The sequence below is a fragment of the Dromiciops gliroides genome, chromosome 3 (genome assembly GCF_019393635.1).
Source record: "Dromiciops gliroides isolate mDroGli1 chromosome 3, mDroGli1.pri, whole genome shotgun sequence".
NCBI lineage: Eukaryota > Metazoa > Chordata > Mammalia > Microbiotheria > Microbiotheriidae > Dromiciops > Dromiciops gliroides.
This window is the reverse complement of record NC_057863.1, coordinates 450,039,956-450,065,822: the sequence shown is the minus strand read 5'-3', so window position 1 is coordinate 450,065,822 and position 25,867 is coordinate 450,039,956. Positions and strand designations below refer to the sequence as shown.

The 25,867-nt window shown below is 37.0% G+C and overlaps 1 protein-coding gene across 3 annotated transcripts in view; it reads left to right on the top strand.

Moving 5' to 3' along the window:
- Positions 1-25,867, top strand: part of CSRNP3 (cysteine and serine rich nuclear protein 3) — a 257,377-nt gene that overhangs the window by 16,271 nt on the left and 215,239 nt on the right. The gene's annotated exons all lie outside the window — the stretch shown is intronic.

Here is a 25,867-nt window from a genome sequence, read left to right as displayed (position 1 = left end):
GTCCCATCCTTTGCTGTACACTGATATTCTGAGAGGTACAGAGAGACAAGTAAGAATGAGACTGATTGAAAGTGAACAAATAGCAACTAGGAATGAGTTAAACAAGATGTCTCTAGGCTCCAGAAATAGATCCACAGGAGTAATCTGATCAGATGAACTATATTGTCATTCTAACACTTAGCAGAGACTTGTGGAATATTTGCAGTAGGACCAGGTATGATATACATTCTTACTCAAGGAAAGAGAATCACATTCCTTTGCAAAGAAAAGAACACAGATCAGACAATGTCATTGGAGTTTATATAGTGGTTTGGGCTATTTTCAGATTGGAGAATATACTTTGGAGTGTATCTCAGGTTTATTGAAAACTGAGTGACTTAGCTCACTGACACTTTTGTCAAGTCCCTGATTCTTTGTGAATTTCACTGGGTTTTTAATTGGTTTGATATGTCCTCAATCTATGACTTACACATCCTTAAGTGGTCTCTTTCCAAAAATTTTGATAAGGAAAATATTTTGTAATTGTCCATATCTTTTTCAGTTTACTTCTTCCCAATTCCCATTAAGTATTTTTTAAAAGATAATCAAATGCATTATTTTCTTGTTTAGAGGTGTTGCAAGAATAAGAAAGCATTCTTCTTATCTTTTCTTCAAAGAAAATATCATAACTATTTTGTAAAGATCCCCTAAAACAGATCAATCCTTTTGAGATATGAGTAAGATTTTAGAAATACAAAATCTTAGACTATGAGGACTAATAGCAACCATAGACGTCAGTCCAACTCCCCCCTTTTCAAGATGAGGAAACTGAGGCACAGAAACATGAAATAATTTGCTCAAAGTGACATAGCAAATTTTTTTTGTTTGTTTTGTTTTTTTGTGGGGCAATGAGAGTTAAGTGACTTGCCCAGGGTCACACAGCTAGTAAGTGTCAAGTGACTGAGGCTGGATTTGAACTCAGGTCCTCCCGAATCCAGGGCCAGAGTTTTAGCCAATGCACCAACTAGCTGCCCCCTCACATAGCTAATTAATGCCAGACTTAAAATTAGAAGCCAATACTCTAGCATCCCAGCCTAGTACTCTTTCCATCATCCAATGTGGACATATCTAAAGGGTTTACTACCCTCAGGTCTACTAGTATTATTTCAAGTAGAAAGAGATCGAGGGTTAACTAAATTCACCAAAATAGTTGCTTGATTTTTGGTGCTGACATAATTTTATCAGTATTAGATGGGCAAACTCCCTCCATTATTGCAGATAGGCAACTGCTCTGTAATTGTAGCCTAAAAGAGTTTCCTGGGGCACTAAGAAGTTTAAGTGACTTGCCAGCAGGTATTAGAAGCAGAATTTGAGCCTAGTTCCTCTTTACTCCAAGAAGCCAAGCCTAATATGTTCAACTATCTCTTTTGATACACCAAGAGAAAAACAACACTATATACAAGTCAAAAAAGGATAGAAATTTTACTTGTTGTTTATGATCTCCTTATTCAGCCTTTAAGAAGAAAAATGGGTAAAATTATTAGTTTTATTTTCATTTTTATGATTTCTTAGACTTTTCTAAGTTCAAATGAAACAGAAGAATATAATTTTTTTACATGTATATCAAGGGAAGAAGGGTACAAGGGTCAGGAAGAAAGGAAATGCAGTTAATTATTTTGAGGGCAAGTAGATGAAGTTGGTAAATTCACATTCTGCTTGTCAAGGTGCTTTTTGTTTCTGAAATGTTTCTAGACTTTCTTAGTGTCTAACTAGGTGGTGTAGTGGATAGAATGTTGGGACTGGAGTCAGGAAGACTCAACTTCCTGAGTTCAAATCTAGCCTCAGTCACTTACTAGCTGTGTGACCCTGGGCATGTCATTTAACTCTGCCTCAGTTACCTCATTTGTAAAATGAGTTAGAGAATGAATTGACAAACCACTTGAATATCTCTGCCAAGAAAACCCCAAATGGGAATCACAAAAAGTCTTACTCAACTGAAAAATGACTCAACATATGTCTATTTAATGACTCTCTTAATTTCTCAATTAGTGGTTCAAAGCTTCCTGCTACATTATAAATTAACTCCTTTTTCTAAAAAAAAAAATCAGCTGACTGCCATTGATTTTCATGCAACTATGTATTCATAAAATAGCAATAAGGCTCATTTAACAACCTGGAAAAGGGTTTGATGGAGAGGAATCGTGTAGTTCTTGTAAGGATGATTTTCTGAATTAATGAACTCACCTCCAGATCTGAGGTGTGTCATGAGCGGAAAGCCCATGTTCACACAACAGACTTTTTGTTCTTTGGGAGATTGTGTCCAGGCCTTATATAAGCTTGTAAACTATAAGCTTTTTGAAGGTAGAGACCATATCCCACTTTTAGCATTCCTTCAGCATCTAGAAGAGTGCTTTGGATGCATGGTACATCCGAGATAAATATTTGTTGTGTGAATGAATAAATGATTTCTAAAGTTCTTACGTGTTAATATCTCCCTCTCTTTTAGATGCTCCAAATGAGGTAGCCTGATGTTCTTGTTCCAAAAGGGAAATTGTCCTATGTTTACATTTTGGGCCCTCATGAAAAACATATTAAATACTCTTGCCACGAACATCTTGGTTCAGTCTCTGTTCCTGAGACAACACCTCAGGGGCTGCTTGAGTGGTAGATGCACCTACCCAGAGGGATTTTTTTTTTCTGCCCCACTTGTTTTCCCACTTTTTCACACTCCTCAAAAGCTATTCAGTTGAAGAGTCCCTCTCAGTGAGAAACCTCCTCATTTAAATACTCACATCAAAAAGGAAATCTAGACACTATAGTGGTTTTCCCATCTCTGTGATGTTTCTGGACCCTTCGAATGCTTTCAGCTTGCTAGTGTCTATTCAATGACTCTTAATTTCTCAATTAGTAGTTCAAAGATGCTGGCTATGTTACAAATTGACTCCTTCGGCTAAAAATCAATTGCGGTCCTTCTGTATGCAAGACTCCCATTGATTTCTATAAAACAGTGCACTCACAAAATAACCGTAATGTTCATTTAATGACCAATAGGATTTACAGTCATGGTGAAAGTTGCTTTCTCGTTGAGAATGATGGTGGGAGTGAGGGCTCAGTGCAGTGGTGAATATTACAGGTCAGCAATTTCTTCTGAGCAACCAAAAAAAAATTCCCTGGGTGGGTAAAACTTTAGGTGGAGAGTGAATGATGTTTATTACTTTTTAAAATAACTTTTTTTGGAAAAAAAAAACTTTTATTCTATCTGGTTTGTAGATAAATGGTCTGCCCTCCCATCATTGTCAGCTCATTCTAAGGACTCACAATATATACATTGCTAGCCTTTGTTTCCTATGGCCAGAGGGGATATAGCAAAGGCCATTAAAGGAACAACCACATTCTAATGAGGTTCTTCCAGCAGTGCTGCTAATGTACTTTTCTTTGCAAAATTTTGAGGTTTGTCGAGCAACATTTGCTGATACTTACATAAAAAGGTACATTACTATGCATCATTGAATTCCTTATAATTGAGTGTGCTGGGGAGCATGGCTTGGGATGAAGGGAGGGTGGAAAGGCTGGGTCGTTGAAAACTGGGATCTGGGGGAGAATTTTTATGGGTCAGGAACTTTTTTGAATCAATGTCCCAGACGAGTTGAGAGGTATCATGGGAGGCTCTGCCTGACTTGATTAATTATTGTACAGTGTTGGACAGGTTGGAACAGGATTTGGAAGAGGAAGAAAGCACGTTACACTTTTTTTTTCTGAGTTGATTTAATATATCGTACTAGAGGAGGACAAAACACCAGAAACCTCATTCTTGAATCTCAAAATGTAAAGGCTAAGAAGGAGCCTTAGATATCACCTCATTTTACAAATTAGGAAACTGAGGCTCAGGGTTGCAACCAAAGGTCATATTGCTGATGTCAAAATAATGTTTAAGACCTGTGTCTCTTGATTTCAAAGTTCAACATGATTGGATTTCCTAATATAAGTGATTATTTCCTTTCATTGTGCTGAGGACTGATGGCTCAGTAACTACTAATTTAATCTAAAATTTAAAAAAATTCAAACAGGCCCTTTTATGAATAGAAATACGGTGGGGGGGGGTCTACCTTTAAAGGAAAAAGGTTAGCCTTTTTTTTCTTCTGTGTTTCAGTAAAAGATTTAGGCACTCAGCTTCTCCTAGATGCGGGACAGGGCAGTTTACAGCCAGAAACTCAGTGGGGGAAATGAAACTGTGGGAAGAGAATTCAATTTGGCTATGAAGGCACAATCTTGACTGTCTCCTTTCTGACTATGAGAGACAGAGCAGGGATTTATGGATTCTCTGATATATCACTGGCACTGATTGAAATTTCATACAGCAAAAATAGATGTTTTACATTTTTATGAAAAAATGGGTTTGTTTTTGTCAACATAATGATATTTGAAATAATGTGATAATGCTTTGGTAACAAGAAGGTGAAGTGATTTGTGTTGTGAATTCTATAGCATGCAACAAATAAGATTTTATTTTATCCACTTTACACGTTTCTAGTTATGCCAGAGGGGGAAAGGGCAGCCAGCATACATGGAAAAAAATGTCTACTTCTCAAGCTTTCTATCACTGCGAACCCAGGACTCTACATCCTTTGTTTTGTAATTCAGTTGAAGGCCTCCTCCTTGCCACCGAACACCTAGCAGAGACCTTGTTGCCTAAATGGGCCTCTCTCAGTTACTGATAATGACTGAAAGCAAAAATTACATTTTGAAGAGATGTCTAGGTAAAGAGGCTGGTTCCCAGCAACTAGCTTTTTATGTACTTTTTCTTTTAAACACTGTGAATTTGGATTTGGCTTTAGGTTTAAAAGTAGCCTTTGAATGACTGTCAAGTCAAATTTAAAGTAAGTCTTTATCACACTGTATCAGATTATAATGCCTATAACTAATATTTTGATAAGCCTTCTGAGCACCTAAGATGAGAAACTAACGATAAAGACACTAGAGGTTATATTAACATTATGGTTTCTTACGTGGATTGGCTCTTGGCTCTTGACTATTACACAGCACCCTAACACATCATCAGAAAACCTCCAGTTTCCCATATCTATTATTTACCCAGGGTTCCTTTTGGTGGAGTTGATATCATGGTTGTATTTCATCAAGTGTCCACGACTTGAAATTACTATTAAATATTAATCTTAAAATTTTTGCATTAGTGATTCTGAGTATTTTCAGCTGACAGCTTAATCTATTTAGAAATAAACCTTAGAGATTTTTCATCTTGTAAACTCCTAGATGGAGAATCAAATTGCTCTTTTCAGTTAGACTAGCGTTGACTATAGGCAATAAATGCTCACCTCACCTGTGAGATATCATATTTCAGTTGGCTGATGAGTATTTATTAAGCACCAACTATATGTCAGACTTTATGCTGTATGTTGGGGATAAAGCAAAAAGGCAAGAGAAAGCCTCTGTTCTCAATGAGCTCACAGTCTAATTAGAGGAGAGAACATGGAAACAACTACATACAGACAATATATTATATATAGTATATATATAGTATAGGATATAGTATATAAAGTATATATATATATATAGTATATAGTATATAAAGTTCATATAGTATATAAAGAATAGTGAATAAACTTCAATCATTAAAATGCCACTAACTTTCTCTGGGGTTCACTCCTCAACCTAAGGTTTAAATTTCATTGAGTTTTATGTAGTGTTGTTTTTGATGACGATGATGAAGCTACAAGGGCCCTCCACAAATGCCGTGATGACTCAAAAGAATTTAAAATCCATGGAGTAAATCAAGCAATCTGATGCTTTCTGACAGCTTGGAGAGAGTATATACTGTTTGTGGGCGTGTGTATGAGAGAAATTCAAGCAGGCCTAGCTAAATGAGGACTAGGCTCTATTGCTTTTAAATAGCCTCCAACATTTGACCCTTTCACTACCAGCACCGTGGCATATTTCTGTGCCCCAAAAATGTCATTTTATTTTTATCTCAGTAATTTTGGGAGAAATCAGATGTATTTCAGTAGTTAGGAGCTGTTCGCACCATATGCTCTGTGCATTCAGCTGCAGTGAACTGGCTGAAATTAGAATAACTAAATAAGTCTCAAAATATCTACTGAATTCTGGTGGGATTTATTCTAAAGTTAAAATTATTGGGTTAAAAAATGAATAAAGGAAGATACTAATTTTCTATTACAACAAAAAAAGGCCAAAAAATGAAAATGGTTCAATAAAAACCTACGTGTTAAAATATATATGGCATTTGATTTTAGCAAGGCATTTAATTTCCCAAATAGAAAACTATTTCCAATAACTAGAAGTTGAAACAAAAATTTACCATGCGCTTATGTGTTTCTAATGCTTAAAGACAGTGGAACATCATGGACTAAAGCTGTTAAAAGAACAAAGTCTATCTTTTACCTTTGATTGATCTCATTTGTATTTCTGGGAGTTACAATGGAAAATGTATTTAATTTAATGTATGTAAAAAAGCTGCTAGGTTATTTCAAAAGCCTCAGTGAATTTCTACAATGGTCTCTAATTAGTAAGGCTAGCATTATAATAATACTCCAGACATAAGCCCCTTTCTTTTTTTTTAACCTGAAATAATTTAAGAGTTTTTCAAAGGTTATTAATGAGATTGCTAGGAAACATAGGTTATTTTTGATTGAGATGAAAAAATAGGCCTCTGTTATATTTGGGGTCCTGAGTTCCATGGTATGATAGATATAATTGCATCATAATTGAAAGATGATGATTTATAGAGTCTAGGCATATGGCATAAACAATATAAAATATAGAACTTTTTTCATTTTGTAAAAATTTTTTTATTTATGTAGTTGTGTTTAGATTTTTACGGTAGCAAAATACCAAATCATAATAAATGTTTTTTTCTCTTGGCATCTGCTTTAGTACCTGAAACTTTTAATTTCTTAACTTTTATGCATGCTACATCTTAACTATCATGCCAACAGTGCTTTAAATGCTAAGGAAGGGGGCATTGAGCTTAAAATTTGAGAGACTTCACTTGGAAGAAAGATGGATTTTTTTATATGAAAGTCTTCTAATTTTTTCAATCAGAAAGCACCATCCTAATTGGTAATTTCCCAGCAGATGCTGTCCATTATACTATTGCTATGTCAGAACTGACTTTCTGCTTTTTTGCAGTTTCCATGACAACCATAATTTTGGCCTGGAGAGAGTTGTAGACTTCTCAGAGGCACATCCATTTTCCTTGTAAAAAGAAATGTTTACCCATCAAAAGAATTGATTAGACTGACCTCCATGTTGGTCACTAATCGGTTCTATAATTAGAGGGCCCCTCTGAGTTCAAGATTACATGAAGCAAACATTTTAACCTCTGTTAGATTGTTTGGACCAGAAATTTTCTTGCAATCAATATAAAACAAGATAGAGAATGTTAGAAGTCAGGGAGTGAACCTGACTGGGAGTATATTCATGGACAACTGATAAGGGGGAATTTCTATTTTAAAACTCCCCTTAATAAGACTGAAATAGTGTTTTAAAACAGGTTTTGATGAAATATTTTTAAATGATATTTTAATATTTTTGGGGGGGCGGGGCATGAGGGTCAAGTGACTTGCCCAGGGTCACACAGCTAGTGTCAAGTGTCTGAGGCTGGATTTGAACTCAGGTCCTTCTGAATCCAGGGCCAGTGCTTTATCCACTGCACCATCTAGCTGCCCCTCTTAAATGAGATTTTAAAAGGTACAAATGTAGCCTACATAAACATGAATGTTTTTATTTATGATATGGCCCACACCTTTGCAGGTGAAGTGTGAAAATAGTAAGTAATGTGTAATCATTTCCCAGACATTTGCTCTTCATCTTGCTTCCACCTTGACCATTGACCCTATTTTCCCCTCCCTCCTCTAATCCTTCAACTTCAATCCCTGGGATTCTAGGCTTTTATAAAGTGAGCTTTTGCCTTATATCGTACAGAACCAAGCCTCCATACAGCTTCTAGGCCATTTCCACACCTTTTTACCCTGCCCACCCCCTTTCCTGGTTCCCTTTATGTATAGCAACCTATCATCAAAATGTTAACACCTGGGTACTGGGAAAGGTCTCTTGTAGAAAATAGGATGTAAATTGAGTCTTAAAGGAGTTATATGTGTATATTAAATGCTAACTAAATATTGGTTGAATAATTGATTGATTGAATGAAAATGAATAAATCAAGAATTCAGAATATATTCTCACTTCTCTTTCACAAAGTCCTACTCTGATGCATCAGAATGGAAGGGAAGTAACCCTGGTAAATTAAAAGGAATACCAGTGGAGAACAACATCTGGCAGATTTTACCATGCAGGAAAGCTTTGAGTAGGGCATCAGGAACAAACTTTATGTTTTCCCCAAAGCCCAGTCTAACACAGTACAGAGTGTCAGCAGTAGGTTGGATGCTTTGGTGATGAATTATTTGATCAGATTAACTTAATTAATTAGTGAAAGAAAGAAAAATGAAAAATGAGCACCGCCACCCCCCCACCCCTCCTCCCACCCGGTGCAGCTTCCTCCCTTCCACTACTGTGATGACAGAGGCAGAATGGAGGAAAAGGAAGCACAGAGTGCTAAGAATCAGTTTTCAGACCATCTATCAGCATTCTTAGCTATTGCTATTCTCAGGTATGGGAGCCTTGTCCAGTGACCAACTGCTACTGGATGAACTTTGGTTCATCAATCTTTATAAGTTTAGTATAAATGAAAACAAGAAAAAAGAAAGTTGTGGCTTTAGGGGAGGATGGTTCAGAGGTTCTCCACTGAGAGGTAGATAAAGGAGATCAGAGAGTTGATATTATTGCATTTACAAAGGAAACAAGAAACATCATTTCAATAGACGTTTGGTCATCTCATATTGCAATGCTCATAAAATGGCTATGAAAATAATGGAAACTTCTTTTCCTACATCAGTATCAGAGGATAGGGAGGTAAAAAAAATTTCTAAGGAACTCAGTTTGACTCTGTGAATTAAATCAATCTTTATTTTGATACTCAAGGACTTAAATGTAAAGGATGGAATAAGCACATATGGTGAAAAAAATTATGGAAGATATGATTCAGAAGTAAAGCATAGTGATGCCAAACATTTGTAGACTATACATTATAAAGAAAATAATCAGAAGTCACTGAATATTGTGATCACCCAATAACAACACACAAATGAAACTGATCATATTTTTTTCAGGTTAAACATTTCTATTTATATTTTTCTGTTCCAGTCTCTGTCTCTCCATCACTCCCTCCCATCCCCTCTTTCCTAGGCAGCAAACAATCCAATATGGGTTATACAGATATGCTGATCATATTTTAGTAGATGGAAAAGACTAGCTCCTTATGAGGACATTATTATGGTGAGGTCCTGATTAGTGCAAATAATGAATACCCTGAAGTGGTCACATATTTTTGAATCTGCACTATTAGTAGTTATAATTATGTAAAATATGGTAATTGGTTCTAGTCCAGTGGAAATAAGCCATATGAATTCAAATAATGCAGTTACTCTAGGATTCATTATTTGCACTAATTGAGACCTAGTTTACTGGATTAGCTATCTGGGTAGAGTTAGCCCACTAATGAATTAAAGCAATCAAAATAAATAAAAAGCTACAAACAGAACTACAGAGCATAAAAATAAGAAAAAATATATAGTGTACTATTAAGACAACTCCAATTTGATATATTTAAATGTTATTGATTTTAAAAAGGAAATGAATGAACACTGACCACAATAATTTGATAAAGAAGTTTAACTAATGTAAATCCATTGATATAGTGAGGAGACATAAAGAGCCAAAAATCTTCCATAATCAGCAGACAGTTGACATTTCCCAAGGAGAGAAATATGGCAGCCAAGGGCAACACTGATTTAGAATATAAACTCATATGTAAAATCTTACAGAGAAGGATTGTGGAAGATAATGAGCAGTATCACCTCTTAAGATAGCAAGAAGTAGCATAGGAAAAAATAGTTTAAAGAAGGCTTAGAAGAGACCAAACTAAGAAAAAAAATCCTTTCAAGGCATTTAAGGAAGAAACTGTAAGAAAGATAAGATAGGAGAAAAAGATTTGCAAAAAATATTATAAAAAATTATTTTCACCATTAAGGACAGTACAGCTACCACATTTGTTCTCTACCATCACAGTTCTGCACGTGCAAACAAATAGCTAGATAAATAAATAAATGATTCATTTGTTTGTTTCCTCCTTTTCTTTCTTTTTTCCTATTTTCCTTCCTTCTCTTCCTTCCTCCCTCCCCCTTCCCCCCCTCTCTCTTCTCCAAAAATCCACTGCCTGACTACAGTGGGTATAGGATCAAGTTATTGGAAGTTGGGAAGGTGGGTCTCATCCTAGTCTATTTAGTTTTGGATTTTTCTCCAACACAATTATACTACCTCTCTTCAAATCTCCTTAACTCCCCTCCCCTCCCACTGCTGGCCTCTTATGTGGTTGCCTTGGGTGTGGGCATAACCTGATCCAACCCAAGGATCCACAGTAGTTATGCCAGAAAAATCCACTGCCCCACCCCCTGGCACCCCTCAGTAGATGGGCCATATGTTCCAAGTGAGTAATGCCACTCCCCCACACTCCCACCCCACACACGGGGACCAGAAAACATGGATAGGTTGCAATATAAATTCTCCCCTACCCCTCCTCTTTAAACCTACTCTTCCAAACTTCCCTATTTATGCTGAGGACACCACCATCCTTCTAATCTCCCAGGTTCTTTTTAACTCTTCACTCAAGTGAAGCTGTTCTGTCTAAAATTACTAATGAGCTCTTAATTACCAAATCTGTTGGCCTTTTCTCAATCCTCATGCTTCTTGACTTTGTTTCAGCATTTGATCCTATTGACCAGCTTCTCCTTCTGGATACTTATTCTCACTTTTCTGGGTTGTCATGACCATGTTCTCTCTCTTGTTTTTCCTCCAACCTTCTTCATCATCTTTCCTAGATCATCATCCACATGCCCACCTATCCCAACCATACATATTTCCAAAAGCACTATCTTTGGACAGTCTTCTTTCCTCTCAAAACTTGCTCTTACTTGAGACTTCATCACTTCCCATGGCTTTAATTATCATCTCTATGAAAATGACTTACAAATCTATCTATCTATCTATCTATCTATCTATCTATCTATCTATCTATCTATCTATCTATCTATCTATCTATCTCCTTAATCTCTCTTCTGAACTCCAGTCCCATATTCCTGACTTCCTATTGCTCATTTCAAAAGGGATGGCCTAAATGCTTGTTTTCTATAGTTATTGAAATACAGCATGTACAAAACAAAACTTATTACCTTTGCCTCAAAACTTTTAGCATATAAAATTAACCATACAGTAATACATGCATAGAATTTTAAAATAAGTAAATGTACATATATTGGAAGTGTGTGCTCTTTTTTTTTTTTTTACTGATGGGGTACAAAATTTAAAGAAAAGTTTTGAGACTGGTTATAAAGGACATGCAAATAAATGGCACTGAGAAAAAAGACAGAAAAACAGCCAGACTAGATCAAGTGTACAAAGAGGAGGTCTATGGCATAAGTTTTTCAGTTATCAAGGTTTTTAAGGAGAAGAAGCTACCAAAGACATAGACCTTATTATCAACCCTCTTCCAAAAGAAAGATGAATAAAAGAGCCTCTATGACTATTGACCCATATGCCTCATTTCCCATCTGTATAAAATCTTCATGGAAATAATCTATCAAGGACATACTTGATGAGGAAATTAAAAGGGAACAGGAAGATTTTCACAAATGATATTATACTATAGACTGCTATATCTTCACTATCACAAAAATGATTAAAAGATGCACAGAATACAAGATCCCAGTGTACTTGTTTGATTCTTTAATAGAACAGAATGTCAACTTATAGACTCTCCCTTTTATATAAATTACACATATATATATTTAAAACCTTGGGTGATATACATATATGTATATATGTATATATACATGTGTGTATATATGCATGTATATGTATGTGTGTATATATATGCATGTATATGTATGTGTGTATATATATACATATATATATACATAAATATATATATTCAAAGTTAGGCTGGATCTCTGTGGCCACCTAGCCCCACCTGTATCATATGTTTATATGTATGTGTGTGTTTATATGAGTATATAATAGATGGATGGGATGTATAGTACAAATATTCTACATGTAGGATATATAATTGGAGGTGTTGAATGGAGGACTTGTGGGTGGAGGGAAACACTAGCATGAGGTAGCCTTGTGATTTTTCAACTTTACTACAAGTGAGGCTGGTCCTACTTGAGATCACATTGCCTTAAGGAGTCTTCTATGTTAGGTCTAGTTGTATATAAATTATGGTATCTGTTTATATGGCTTTCTGTTTTGGAGGAGGAACTTATGATTACCTAGGGAATATGGTTATAATATGTCTTGCTTGCTTGTGAGAATTTTATGTAGGAATTCCCTTCATACCTCAGCCCAATGCTGAAGCATGGATAATATCTCCCATCTCTTCAAAGGAATCAAAAACTCTTCCCAAATCTCAACTCACTACTGTTATTAATAACATAAGACATGGATTTGGATGTTACCTGAGTTTCTTTTATATAAAGGAAGGAAAAGAGTTGAAAGTAATATCAACAATCCTAAATAATTCTAGAGCAAATTGCTTGTAATGAAAACAACTGAGCTGCCTGTGATGAGGAGCAAAATTGGCTCCTTCCTCTAGGTTCCACCTTTCTCCCAGAGGAAGGGAATGGGGGCCGAAAGAGACATATGTCCACCAGTTTAAGGAAGATGAAAGCTTCGAGCTAAATACCCTTTCTTTTGTTTTCTTTTGTTTGTTTTTTGGTGAGGCAATTGGGGTTAAGTGAATTGCCTAGGGTCACACAGCTAGTAAGTGTTAAGTGTCTGAGGCCGGATTTGAACTCAGGTCCTCCTGACTCCAGGGCCGGTGCTTTATCCACTGTGCCACCTAGCTGCCCCTAAGTCCCCTTTCTTAATAGGAGTGGAAAGGCATGAGGTAAACATTTACCCAAATGCTATATAGTTTGACCAGCTTGTCCTATCAGTTCTCAGTTGGGGAAGTGACTGCTTCTCTTTTTCTGACTTCCACTGTTCACAAGCAAAACATTCTGAAGAAAGGAGGAGCTGGGCAGCTGTCATCCTGAAATAAGATGCTCAGTTTAACTCTGCCTACTATCCTTCCTCCTTTGGATGTGAAAGATACAAAATCTTTTGGCTTCTTCCCCCAAATTTCCAAATCCAAGTTTAAAAGAGGTCACCCCTGGAACAGGGTCCATTTAGCATTCCTGTAGTCCTATATCGATATGACAATGTTCTCTGGGTAGGAGAACCTGGGGGCCCAGAGTTATATATATGAAACTTCCAAGTTAAGTATGAAACAACTGGAGGACTCAAAAAGTGGCACAAACTTTCTAAGGGAGTAGTTGCCCCCTATAGTAACAGCAATATTAATAGATTTGAATTTGGTAGAGTTAAGAACATTGAACTTTTAAAAATACTAATGTTTAAAAATGATTCCCTAATAATATGTAACAAAACTGTCTAAATATTGAGCAGTTCTCCTGGGGAGATAACATATGTATTCCATATTCTTGGCATCTCCTTGTTTCTGAAGTGATTTTAAAAATCCCAAATCAGGGTCTCCTTGCAGATCACCATCATAACTATCTGGCATTTTGTGCATTATTATGTTTTAAAAAGCCAAGTGCTAAGGGAAATTTGAAACTATGTATATTAAAATGAAGTGAGAATATTTATTAAAGTCACAAGGAAGGCTCTAATAAAATACACAAAAAGAATCCCATTACCTAAAACTCCCTTGCAATGCACCTATCACTCAAATATATAGACAAGAATCAATATTAAGGTATATCCAGTACCTAGCACATAGTAGGCACTCAATGAATGCTTGTTGTTTGATTGAATGATTGATTGATGCTTTACTACAGATTATACAGATAGGCCTAATGTCAGGAAAATCTTCCCTAACAAATGAGAACTATTCAAAAGGGAAATAAGCTTCCCCAAGAGGTAGTGGGCTCCCCTCACTGACCATTTTCAAACAATGACTAGATGACCACTTGTTAGGTATGATGAAGGAGGATTTTGGTTCAGATATGATTGGAACTAGATGGCCACTGAGGTCTCTTTCAACTGTGAGACTGTGATATTACATTGTTGGGTGGTACTACTTGTACAAATCGATAAGAGTAATGGAAATAAAAGACTCCTGATAAATCTTTCAAGATGAGACCATATGCATTTGCTGTTGCATATTCAATCATGCATAAAAGGCCATCAACAAACACAAAATGGTCTGTAATTACCTGGGAAAGCATGTGGTAAAAGAATACTCAAGGAAACTTTGAACTCAGGAAACTGCATTATTAGATGTCCCATGGAAAGCTACTTCAGAGTTGTTATATGCTGATGACTGAATTCTTTTTTTTCTTTTTTTTTCCGGGCAGTGAGGGTTAAATGACTTGCCCAGGGTCACACAGCTAATAAATGTCAAGTGTCTGAGGTTAGATTTGAACTCAGGTCCTCCTGAATTCAGGGTGGTGTTTTATTCACTGTGCCACCTGCCTGCCCCGACTGAATTCTTTAAAAAGAATTTACACAAAAAGATAAGCAATTACAAACCCCTTTGTATTGTAAGCAGAGTTTCAAAAACTCTGGGTCATCCAGAAGATAACGAGCACTAGCTTGAAGCAGGAATAGTGTACATTCAGATAAAGATTTTCAACAATTCATAACTGACAGTGAATTTTGGTTAAACCAACAACGCTAACTTCAAAGCAATGACCTTTCAAGGCTCTCTTTTATCCTCAGGAATCTATGTTCATCCTCCATGCCATACTGACTCCTCTCTAATTTTCTACACCTTGAGAAAAGCAGACTCTTGAAGTGAATGTTTGAAATTGGGCAGGGGTGAAGAAGAGGAGGTACTATAGAGGGGGAGTAGGAAGAAATAAAGTGATGAAGCAGGATGCCATCCATATAATTTCTTTTTCATGAAGTATTAGGAAGATTTGCCTTAAAAGGCCCTACTTGTGAATAAAACCTCTCTCTTCTATATTTCTCTAACTGGAATAATATGCAAACTGGAATAAAAAGAATAGCCCCATACCTCCTGGCTCGAGATGAACTCCATGATCATTTCAGTTTCTGGTGGGCAGATGCCTATATAGTCAGAGATCATATAACATTTTGTATTGATTTGTGCCCTTTTTGTTGACAAGAGTTAAAGCAGACTCTTTTGCCTGTTTAGAAAGACTTTGAAATATTGAATTCTCCTATCTAAGATTAAAAAATCAATTTTACCCAAGTATATGTTTACCCTAGACCTCTTCAAATCATACCACATGTAATTAGTGTCTTTCTGTGTATAGTAGTAATACCCCCTATTTATTGGAACCTATTTAGTGATTCAAAGCTCAGGGCCATGACCAACCATTTTTGGTCATTTGAGATAGTAGAACAGGAATTTTTTTGGTTTCTTTTCCCTAAATTTAATGTTTCTTAAGCAAATTTTAGGAGTTTGCAAATCAATGCACAAAACAATTCTTCTGACATGAATATTTAGGCTTGTTGTGTTTCTATTCATAACTATCCTGTTTGATATACTCTTATCTTAGGGTTTAAAGAAATACTCTCTCTTGAAATGTGCCATAGATTTCTTTCATAATATAAACTGTCCTCCATACCAATCCAGTGTTTCATCATGGCATAAAAAGTCCTTCTGAGTTATCAAAGACTTTGGCAGCAACTTTAATCCCTGGAAACACTGACAAGCTCTCTCTCTTTCTTTCTCTCTCTCTTTCTCTCTCTCTCTCTCTCTCTCTCAGATATATACAGATAGATGATAGATATAGGTATGCATGTGTGTATGTATATGTATATATTATATATATATACCTATATACACATACACACACTATATACATATATATGTGTATATATGAATATATGTATAGGTATAGGTATATAATTATATATGATATATTCTTCCTTCTTTGAATCATTTCTTGTTTTTTGTTTTTGTTTTTATTTTTGTGTTTTTGTGAGGCCATTGGGGTTAAGTGACTTGCCCAGGGTCACACAGCTAGTAATTTTAAGTGTCCGAGGCCAGATTTGAACTCAGGTCCTCCTGACTCCAGGGCTGGTGCTCTATCCACTATGCCACCTAGCTGCCCCCTTTGAATCATTTCTGATGAGAGTGAGGTTCAAACATTGCCCGACCTCCCCTCCCATTTTCCCCTCCACTGGGAAAGCTTTTCCTTGTGTGCCTCTTTTATATGAGATAATTTTCCCTATTCTTCGTCCTCCTTCCCCTTTCTCCTGCTGTATCCCTCTATCTCATTCCTTCATTTTTTCAGATCACTCCAATATATTCCACTCACACCCATGCCCCCTACTTTTTATACTCCTTTTAACTGCCATAATAATGATAAACTTCTTAAGAGGCATGTGTATCATCTTTCCATATAGAAATATAAACAGTTTAGCCTTATTATTCTCTTATGATTTCTCTTTTGTATTTGCCTTTTTATGCTGCTCTTGAATTTTATGTTTAAATGTCAAAGTTTCTATTCAGCTCTGGTCTTTTCATCAGGAATGCTTGAAAGTCCTCTATTTCATTAAAATGTCCATTTTTTCCCTTGAAAGATTATATTGTTTTGTTGGATAGATCTTGGTTGTAATCCTAGTTCCATTGTCCTCATATTCCAAATTCTCTGTTCCATTAACATGGAAGCTGCTAAATCTTCTATAATCTTAACTGATTCCATGATATTTGAATGTCTTCTTTCTGGCAGCTTGCAATAATTTTTTCCTGACCTGGGAGCCCTGAAATTGGCTATAATATTCCTAAGGATTTTCATTTTGGGACCTCTTTCAGGAGAATGTCATGAACTCTTTCAATTTCTATTTTAGTATTTGATTCTAAGATATCAGTGTAGTTTTCCTTTATAATTTCTTGGAATTTGATGTCTCCACTCTTTTTTTTATCATGATTTTCAAGTAATCCAGTAATTCTCAAATTATCTCTTCTGAACCAATTTTCCAGGTCAGTTCTTTGTCCCAATGAGATATTCACATTTTCTTCTATTTTCCTATTCTTTTGACTTTGTTTTATTGCTTCTTAATGTCTCATGGAGTCATTAGCTTCCACTTCCCTGATTCTAATTTTTAAGGGATTATCTTCTTCAGTGAGCTTTTAAGCCTTTTTCCCATTTGGCCAATTCTGCTTTTTAAGGTATTAATTTTTTCTCAGTATTTTTGTGCCTTTTAAAAACCAAATTATTAATTCTTTTTTCATAATTTTTCTTGTATCCTTCATTTCTTCCCCCCACCCCCAATTTTTCCTCTACCACTCCTATCTGGCCCAACCTATACTCTGGTGTCACAGATCTCTCCTACTAACCTTCTAAGTCAATTTAGGCTAGAAAAATCTCTCTCTCCAACTTTTTACTAGCTATGTCACTTTACCATTTGATTTTATGGATTATTTTAAAGTTGATTGGAGAAGAATGTTGGGAGAGTTCAGCAGGGTTGCTGTCTCTATTCTGCTGTTTTGGGTCTCACAGTAAGTGCTTTCTAAATGTTTATTGATTGATTGAAACTTGGTAAGATCCTCCAAACTAATACTTGTCAACTTAATTGAGTGAGCACAAGGAAGGATTATGAAAAAAATATTGGAACAATGGCTCAGAATCAAGGAAAGAAAGAAGCCAAAGGCTCTCAGAACACAGTGAAACCTCACATGTATATATCATTGATAGTTTCTTCAAGAGGAGAATCAGAAAGTACTGAGTTTTTAAAATATCAAACCAAACCATAGAAGTAATAATATTAAAAGCTAACTAGTTGGTTATAGATATGTCATTCATTTTAAAATTAACTGTGTATAGAAAGACCACTGGCTTGTTAGAGCAGAATTCAGAGTGAACATCGAAGAAAGAAGGGAAAAAAGTATTAATTAAGCACCTACTATGTGCCAGGCACTGTGCTAAACACTTTGCAAATATCTCATGTGATTCTCCCAACCACTCTGAGAAGTAGGCACTATTATTATCATTTTACAGTTGAGGAAACTGAGGCAGACAAAGGTTAAATGACTTGCCTATGTTCACCCTGCTAATAAGTGTGCAAGGACAGATTTGAACTCAGGTTTTCCTGACTTCAAGCTCAGTGCTGTATCCCCTGTGCCATCTGGCTACCTCTGGTGAGAAGAACAGATAGAGATGAGAAGAGAGCAGTGGTGTTCACTCCATAAAACTGGGAAATGGATAAAACTTTTAAAAATTCATTTTATTAATATTTCCTAGGGAAACTTAATCATAGAAAAGTCACACTGGTAGGCCTAAAAAATGAATAAATAATCTTAGAAAGAAGAGAAATGTGGCAAAGCCAACATTATTTTAGAGTACTACTTCATTTACAAAACATTATAGAGGAGGGACCTGGAAGATGGTTAGCAATATTGCCTCACAAAACAGCACAAAGAAATCAAAGAGAGAATTAATCTTGAAATATCTGGCTAGGAGATCTGGCTAATAATCCAATTAGTCTGTAGAGCATTTATAAATGAAATGACAGTTTGAGGAAGTACAATAGCTACAAAATGGAACAGATTGGCTTAGTCATCTTTTTCCATCAACCAAAAAAAGGGGGGGAGGGCTCTCTCACATTGGTAAATTTTCATCTCTGTACTTGAAAAAGTAGTAAAAAAAAAAACACTCAAAGGTGAAGAAGGGAAGTGGAGCATGACCTAACCCAATAATTACAGATAAAATCTGTCCTGAAGGTGAAAGAATTTTAAATGTACCTAGTGACTGATTCTTTTTTTTTGTTTTGTTTTGTTTTGTTTTTTGTTTTTTGTTTTTTTTTTGCGGGGCAATGGGGGTTAAGTGACTTGCCCAGGGCCACACAGCTAGTTAAGTGTCAAGTGTCTGAAGTCGGATTTGAACTCAGGTACTCCTGAATCCAGGGCCGGTGCTTTATCCACTGCGCCACCTAGCCGCCCCCGTGACTGATTCTTAAGATGTCACAAGGAAGGGAAGATTGCACAAGCATGGAAAAAATTACAGTTAGCCTTCTTACCAAGTAAAGACAGCTAAGAAGACACCAGCATCTATGATTTTGCTCATTTTGCTCAAATCTATAAAATTAGTGTGAGTATTATATATGCATGCATTTTTGGCATCTTACATAAATAACTGAGAAGGTAACAGGCAAACTTTTTCAGGAAATTTTATGTAACAGTCTATATTTCTTATGGCCGCAGAATAAAGAAGATGTAAAGAATGAGAAAGAATCATAGATTTGGAAACTAGAAGTGACTTTAGAAGTTGAGAGTCCCTTTCTGGTTTTTATCTTTTGATTTAAAAAAAGTAGTGGACTTGGTAGAGCAAAATGTAGCCTTGACAGCTCTTCTCAGACAAAGTGTCTCTTATGTGTACATCAAAATCATACATGACTCCGTGACAGATGTACCTACAAAGACAGCTTTATTCAGTGAGCCCAGGAGTATTGGCATCAAGAAAGGTCTTAAGCAAGGAGGTAGCTATGTTCACCAAAGGTGTCTGTCATTGTCATGGAAGATATAGAATGTCTAATGTCTGAAGAAAACAAGGATTTCCTATTCTTGGAATGTTTCCCTCCAAATGTACAAATTCGTAGGAGACATAATACTAGTAATATGAAGCTCTCAAAGCACTATATAATGTCCTCAGAAAAAGAGATTGGCCTAACCAGACCCACTGAAAAACCCAAATGGATGGAAAACATATATAAATGCCCATATTCTAAAATGTAGCTGGAAATACAGCCCATCAGATTAGGACCTCAATACGTGTGACTCGGTCAAGTGCTATGTATGAATAGAATTGTTCCCAGAATTAAGAAATGCAAATTGGACTGAATGGCATTTGAGAAAGGACATGGTGTTTTCAATGATTCACAATTTACCACCATGATAAAAGTTTTATTCCTTTAAGACAAATATTTTCTCAGTGATATTATCTTGCTGCAAACACTACCACAATCCCAGATGGACTGAAACTACAAAGAACCCAAAGGGCTGTAGAAAGCTGTAAAACTCATCATTAACCATAAGCAAGCTACCTATGATAATGCACAAAAAATGGCAGAAGACACTTTGTTGATAATATGTTTGAAGGAAAAGTGGGTGGGTAGTCATATAAAGTTATGCAGGAAAAATAAGAAACAATAGCTGGATAGCTATTTTGAGAAATTATCTGATTGTCATGGCTTTACTTTGTTTTTAACCTTGTGAAACAAAAGTTTCACTTGTAATTATAATAATAATAACAATAATAATAGCTAACATTTATATAGTACTTTTAATCTTGAAAATTGTTTTCCATACATTACTCATGTGAGCTCCACAATGAGCTTGTGAGATAGATACTATAGGTATCTATAGTATATGCCATTTTGCAGCTGAAGACCCCAAGGTTGAAAAAGAAATGACTTGAGTATGGTCACACATTAAGAATCAGTGCTGGGGTCAGTTAGGTGGCACAGTGGATAAAGCACCAGTCCTGGATTAAAGAGGACCTGAGTTCAAATCCGAACTCAGACACTTGACACTTACTAGCTATGTGACCTTGGGCAAGTCACTTAACACTCATTGTCCTGCCCCCCCCAAAAAAAAAAGAATCAGTGGCAGACTTTGAATCCAAGTCTTCCATACTCCAAGTACAGCACTCTATCCATTATGCCAGGGGTTGACAAACTATGGTCAGTGGGTCAAATTGGCCCTTCCACAAGTTTTGGAATGGTCAGCAAGCTAAGAATAGTTTTCATATTTGTAAGTAAAGTTTTCCTATGTTTAAAAATGTAAAAACCATTCTTAGCTAAAGGAGCATATAAAAAAAAAGAAGTTGAATTTGACCCTTGAGCTATAGTTCATTGAGCCTATACTATGATTTCTATAGGGGATGATGCTTTGTAATTCTTATAATAGAAAGAAATTTCATCATTAACTCTTATGACTTTTGCTAATTCTTCAGAGAAAATTTTCAGAAATCTTCAAGAAGCTGTCAAAGATTGTTAAGGTTTTCTTGCATTATTTCTACCATGGAGAGCACTGATCTTGCAATTTCAAAATGGCAGCTTACAAAAAAATCAAAGAGCATTTATTAAATGGTCACTATGTTCTAGACTCTGTGGCTCACTCAGAATACAAAGAAAAAAAGCCCTCCAAAATAGTTTTTTTTACCACTTTAAGTAGTTTACATCCCATCAGGAGATATTTACACATATTAACAAATACTATATACAAAGTACAAAGTCATTTCAAAAACTGGGGGTACTTGAAGCTGGTAAGGTCTGGGAAGGACATGCATTGGAAATCATCCTTGAGTCAGCTCTGTTGGGAATTAGGGAAAATGAGAAGTAAAAGTGAGGAGAGATTGCATCTCAGACTTGGGGGACAGCCCATGCAAAGGGATGGAGATAGGAAATGGAGTGTATGGGGAATGGTAAGTATGCCAGGATGGTTGGACCTTAGAATGCAGGAAAAGGAGGGAGTTTTGTGTGATGAGTCTACGAAGGTAGGTAGGCTTCACCCAGATTGTAAAGGACTTCAGATATTACACAAAGAAATTATATTTTATTCTAGAGTAAAGAGGGAATCACTTGCTCTTTGTGAGAGGGAAACACCATGGTGAGACCTCTCCTTTAAGAATATCATTTGGGGGGCAGCTAAGTGTCGCAGTAGATAAAGCACCAGCCCTGGATTCAGGAGGACCTGAGTTCAAATCTGGACTCAGACACTTGACACTTACTGGCTGTGTGACCCTGGGCAAGTCACTTAACCCTTATTGCCCTGAGAGAGACAGAGAAAGGAGGAGGAGGAAGAAGAAGGAGGAGGAGAAGGAGAAGGAGAAGGAGGAGAAGGAGAAGGAGAAGGAGAAGGAGAAGGAGAAGGAGAAGGAGAAGGAGAAGGAGAAGGAGAAGGAGAAGGAGAAGGAGAAGGAGAAGGAGAAGGAGAAGGAGAAGGAGAAGGAGAAGGAGAAGGAGAAGGAGAAGGAGAAAGATCATGATCATGATCATTTGGGCAGCTGGGTGAAGTCTGGATTGAAGAGGGGAGGGACTAGAGGTAGAACAGAAAAGCAACAGCCATTGATTAAATACTTACGTCAGACACTGTGCTAAGTACTGGGAATACAAATACAAGCAAAAAGAAAGGCAGTTACTGCCCTGAAGGAGCTTACATTTTGATGCAGGAAGAAAATACATAGGGGGTGGCTTGGTGGCACAGCAGATGAAGCACCAGCCCTGGATTCAGGAGGACCTGAGTTCAAATCCGGCCTCAGACACTTGACACTTCCTAGCTGTGTGACCCTGGGCAAGTCACTTAACCCCCATTGCCCCGCAAAAAAAAAATACATAAAAGAACCCTGGAAGGGGTCAGGAGGGAAAGAAGATAAGGGGTGCCCATAAGATGACCTCAGAATCTATAGGGTCAAAAGCAAAGCCATAAGGCTGGCTTGTGCCCATCCCCAAAATAAATGCCTTGAGAGGAACTCACCAGTGGGATATAGGTGCTGGTATGGTGATGGGATATTGCAGGATGAGAAGGCCCGAGGAGACAGGAAAGTTGTTGTGCAACATTGTTCACACCAGGTTCATGATGAATGAGTCCTTGTTTCAGTTTCCACTGGGTCCAGAAAGCCACTCCTAAAGGGCATGGCCACTTGATCATCAGGGCAACCTAGATTCTAACTCCTCTATTCCTGTGGCTTGCTCTTCCAACCACAGTCTGAGACACCCTCCCAACACACACATACTCTCTGCACCAAGAGCAAGAAGACAAAGAGGCCAAGGATTGAGGCTCATTTTTGTGGGGGAAATGGGGTCAGAAGGATGGGGAGGAACACATGGCTTCAGAGGAAGAGATACTGAGGCTTTTTTCTTTATCCCATGCTCTCTCATTGGATGTTGTGAGAAAGTCACCAGCTCTGATATTTTATCTTCCAAGGGTCCTTCTCAGGCCTAATGTTCCACATTCCAAGACGCTTTATATCTCTAGCATCCTAGGTTCGAAAGTCTCTCATCTCTGACACCCTTTGTTCAAAAATAGCTCCCAGCTCTGATATTTATATTCTATTTGTTTATTTATTTATTTGGGGGGGCAGGGCAATGAGGGTTAAGTGACTTGCCCAAGGTCACACAGCTAGTAAGTGTCAAGTGTCTGAGGCTGAATTTGAACTCAGGTCCTTCTGAATCCAGGTCCGGTGCTTTATCCACTGTGCCACCTAGTTGCCCCCTAAAGTTTACTTTTTTTTTTTGGAGGGGGGCTGAGGCCATTGGGGTTAAGTGACTTGCAATATTTATATTCTAAAGTCTCTCCCAGCTCTAATATTTTGTCTTCTAAGCTTTTTTTCAGTGAAGATGTTCTGAGTCTGTGATCTTAATATGATAACATACCCCAAACAGAACTCATTATCTTTCCTGCCAAGTCCTCCCTTCTTTTTAATATACTGTCAAGGGCACTGCCATCCTCCTAAGTCACCCAGGCTCAAAACCTAGGTATCATCCTCCACCCCTCACTCTCTTGCTCTCATATCCAGTCTATTGCCCAAGGCCTGTCATTTCTACCTTTTAAAAAAACATCTTGTGTGTGAACCCCCTTATCTTCTTTTGATACTGGGGCCACCCTGATGCAAGCTCTTATCGCCTTGCACCTGGACTATTGTAATAACCTGCTGGCTGGTGTCCTTCTCACAAGTCTTTCCCTACTCCAATTCATCCTGCACTAAGATGTCAAAGTGATCTTCTCAAAATACAAACCTGACCTTGTCATGTCTCTCCACTTTCATTCAATAAACTCTGACAGCTCCCCCCATATCCCAAATATAAAACCCTCTGTCATTTGAAGCCCTTTCTAACCCACATTCCCCACACTTCCAATCTCCTTATGCCTCACGCATTCCCACATACTTTGAGAACTAGTTACACTGACCTCCTTAATGTTCCTCAAACAAAACATCCACAGACTCTGGGCATTTTTCCTGGCTGTCTTGTAGAGCTGAAATGTTCACCTATTTCATGTCCTTCTTCTGTCTTCCCCAGCTTCCTTCAAGTCCCGGTGAAAATCTAATCTTCTACAGGAAGCCTTTTTCATCCCAGTTAATGCTTACAAAGGAAGCCAAAGATTAATGAAAATAAAGAAGTGTTTTTTTATCCAAGTTTACAAAACCTCAGAAATCTATTTTTCTGTCCAAGGACCAGATCATTAAGCCCACTATAATAATCCCTGCCTTTGTGTATGTTCAGAGAACACCTTCTTAGAAAGCCAAAGATTTCTTCCCACATTAATTTTTATGGTTTGGGCTCTCTGCAACATTTGACTTCATTTTTGATCCTCTCCTACTGGATACTCTTTCAGTGATAGGTTTTCAAGAAACTCCTTTCTCTTGGTTCTCTGTCCTTTCTTTTTTGCTCCTTCTCAGTTTGCTTTCCTGACTAATCATCCATAACCCTGTCCCCTAACTGTAGTTGTAACCTAAAACTCTTCGCTCAGTCATCTTTTCTTTTCTCTTACCTAGTGATCTCATCAATTCTCATGGATTCATTTATTATTTCTCTGCAGAGCACTACCAGATTTATATATACAGCCCTAGTCCCTCTCTTGATCTCCAGCTCTACATCACCAACTATGTATTGGTCATTTCTAAATACATGTTCTGGAATGATTTCAAATTCAGCATGTCTAAAACAGAACTCATTCTAAAAATTCACCCTTCTTTCACTTCCCTGTTTCTGTCAAAGCCTCCCCATCCTTCTAGTCACTCTGGTCCACAACTGCAGTTATCCATAACCCCTCACTTTCTCTCCTAACCCACATCCAATCAGTTGCCCGGTTTTGTTAATTCTAATTCCAAAATATTTATTGCATCCATTCCTTTATATTGACATCATAACAATTTTAGTTTGGACCTTTATTAACCATTGTGCATGCTTCTATAGTAGCCTACAAATTGGTCTCCTTGCTTTGAATTAAGTGTAGCTAATTAATTGTTATCAACTGATAATCTTGGAGAATAAGGGCACTGGCAGGGACTTGAGATTTATAGTTTAGAAAATCACCCCCACAGCTCTTCAGGGATACCCTTAGAATCCTAAGGGGAGATATAGTATTCAAGTCCTAGGGACCCAGCCTACCAATGCAAACAGTGTTTTAGAGAGTAGCTCCTAAGTCAGCTACAAAAGTACTGAAAATAATAATGTCTGCTCTTCTAAGAGCTGTGAAATATGTCAGTTTTTGAAACACAACTTGTTGGAACAAATATTGCTTCCCAGAAAGTGGCTTGTCAATCAGTCAATAAAACATTTATTAAATTCCTAGTGTGTGACAGGGATGGTGTTAGAGCTGGGTATAAATAGAAAGGTGAAAGATAGTCCCTGCACTAAGGAGCTCACTGGTTAATGAGGGAGACAGCATGAAAGGTATGCGTGTGTTTATATGTATGCATGCATGTTATACACACACATGTATACAGACATATGTATATATGCCCCTTGTTTTTATACACATGCATACACCTTGTTCATACACATGTGTGCACACATGTATATATACACATGCCTTGGTTTTATACATGCGGCACATACATGTATATGTGTGTATATGTGCACATATCTTGTTTATACATTATTTTCATGTTATTTCCTTATAAATTATAAATTAGTGAAGATATATGTATATGTACACATATATCTTTATATGCAGAGATATCTTACATATGCATGTGCATGATAATACTTGGTTTCCTTTGTAATTCTATATTTTCTATTTTATGCATTTAAACACATC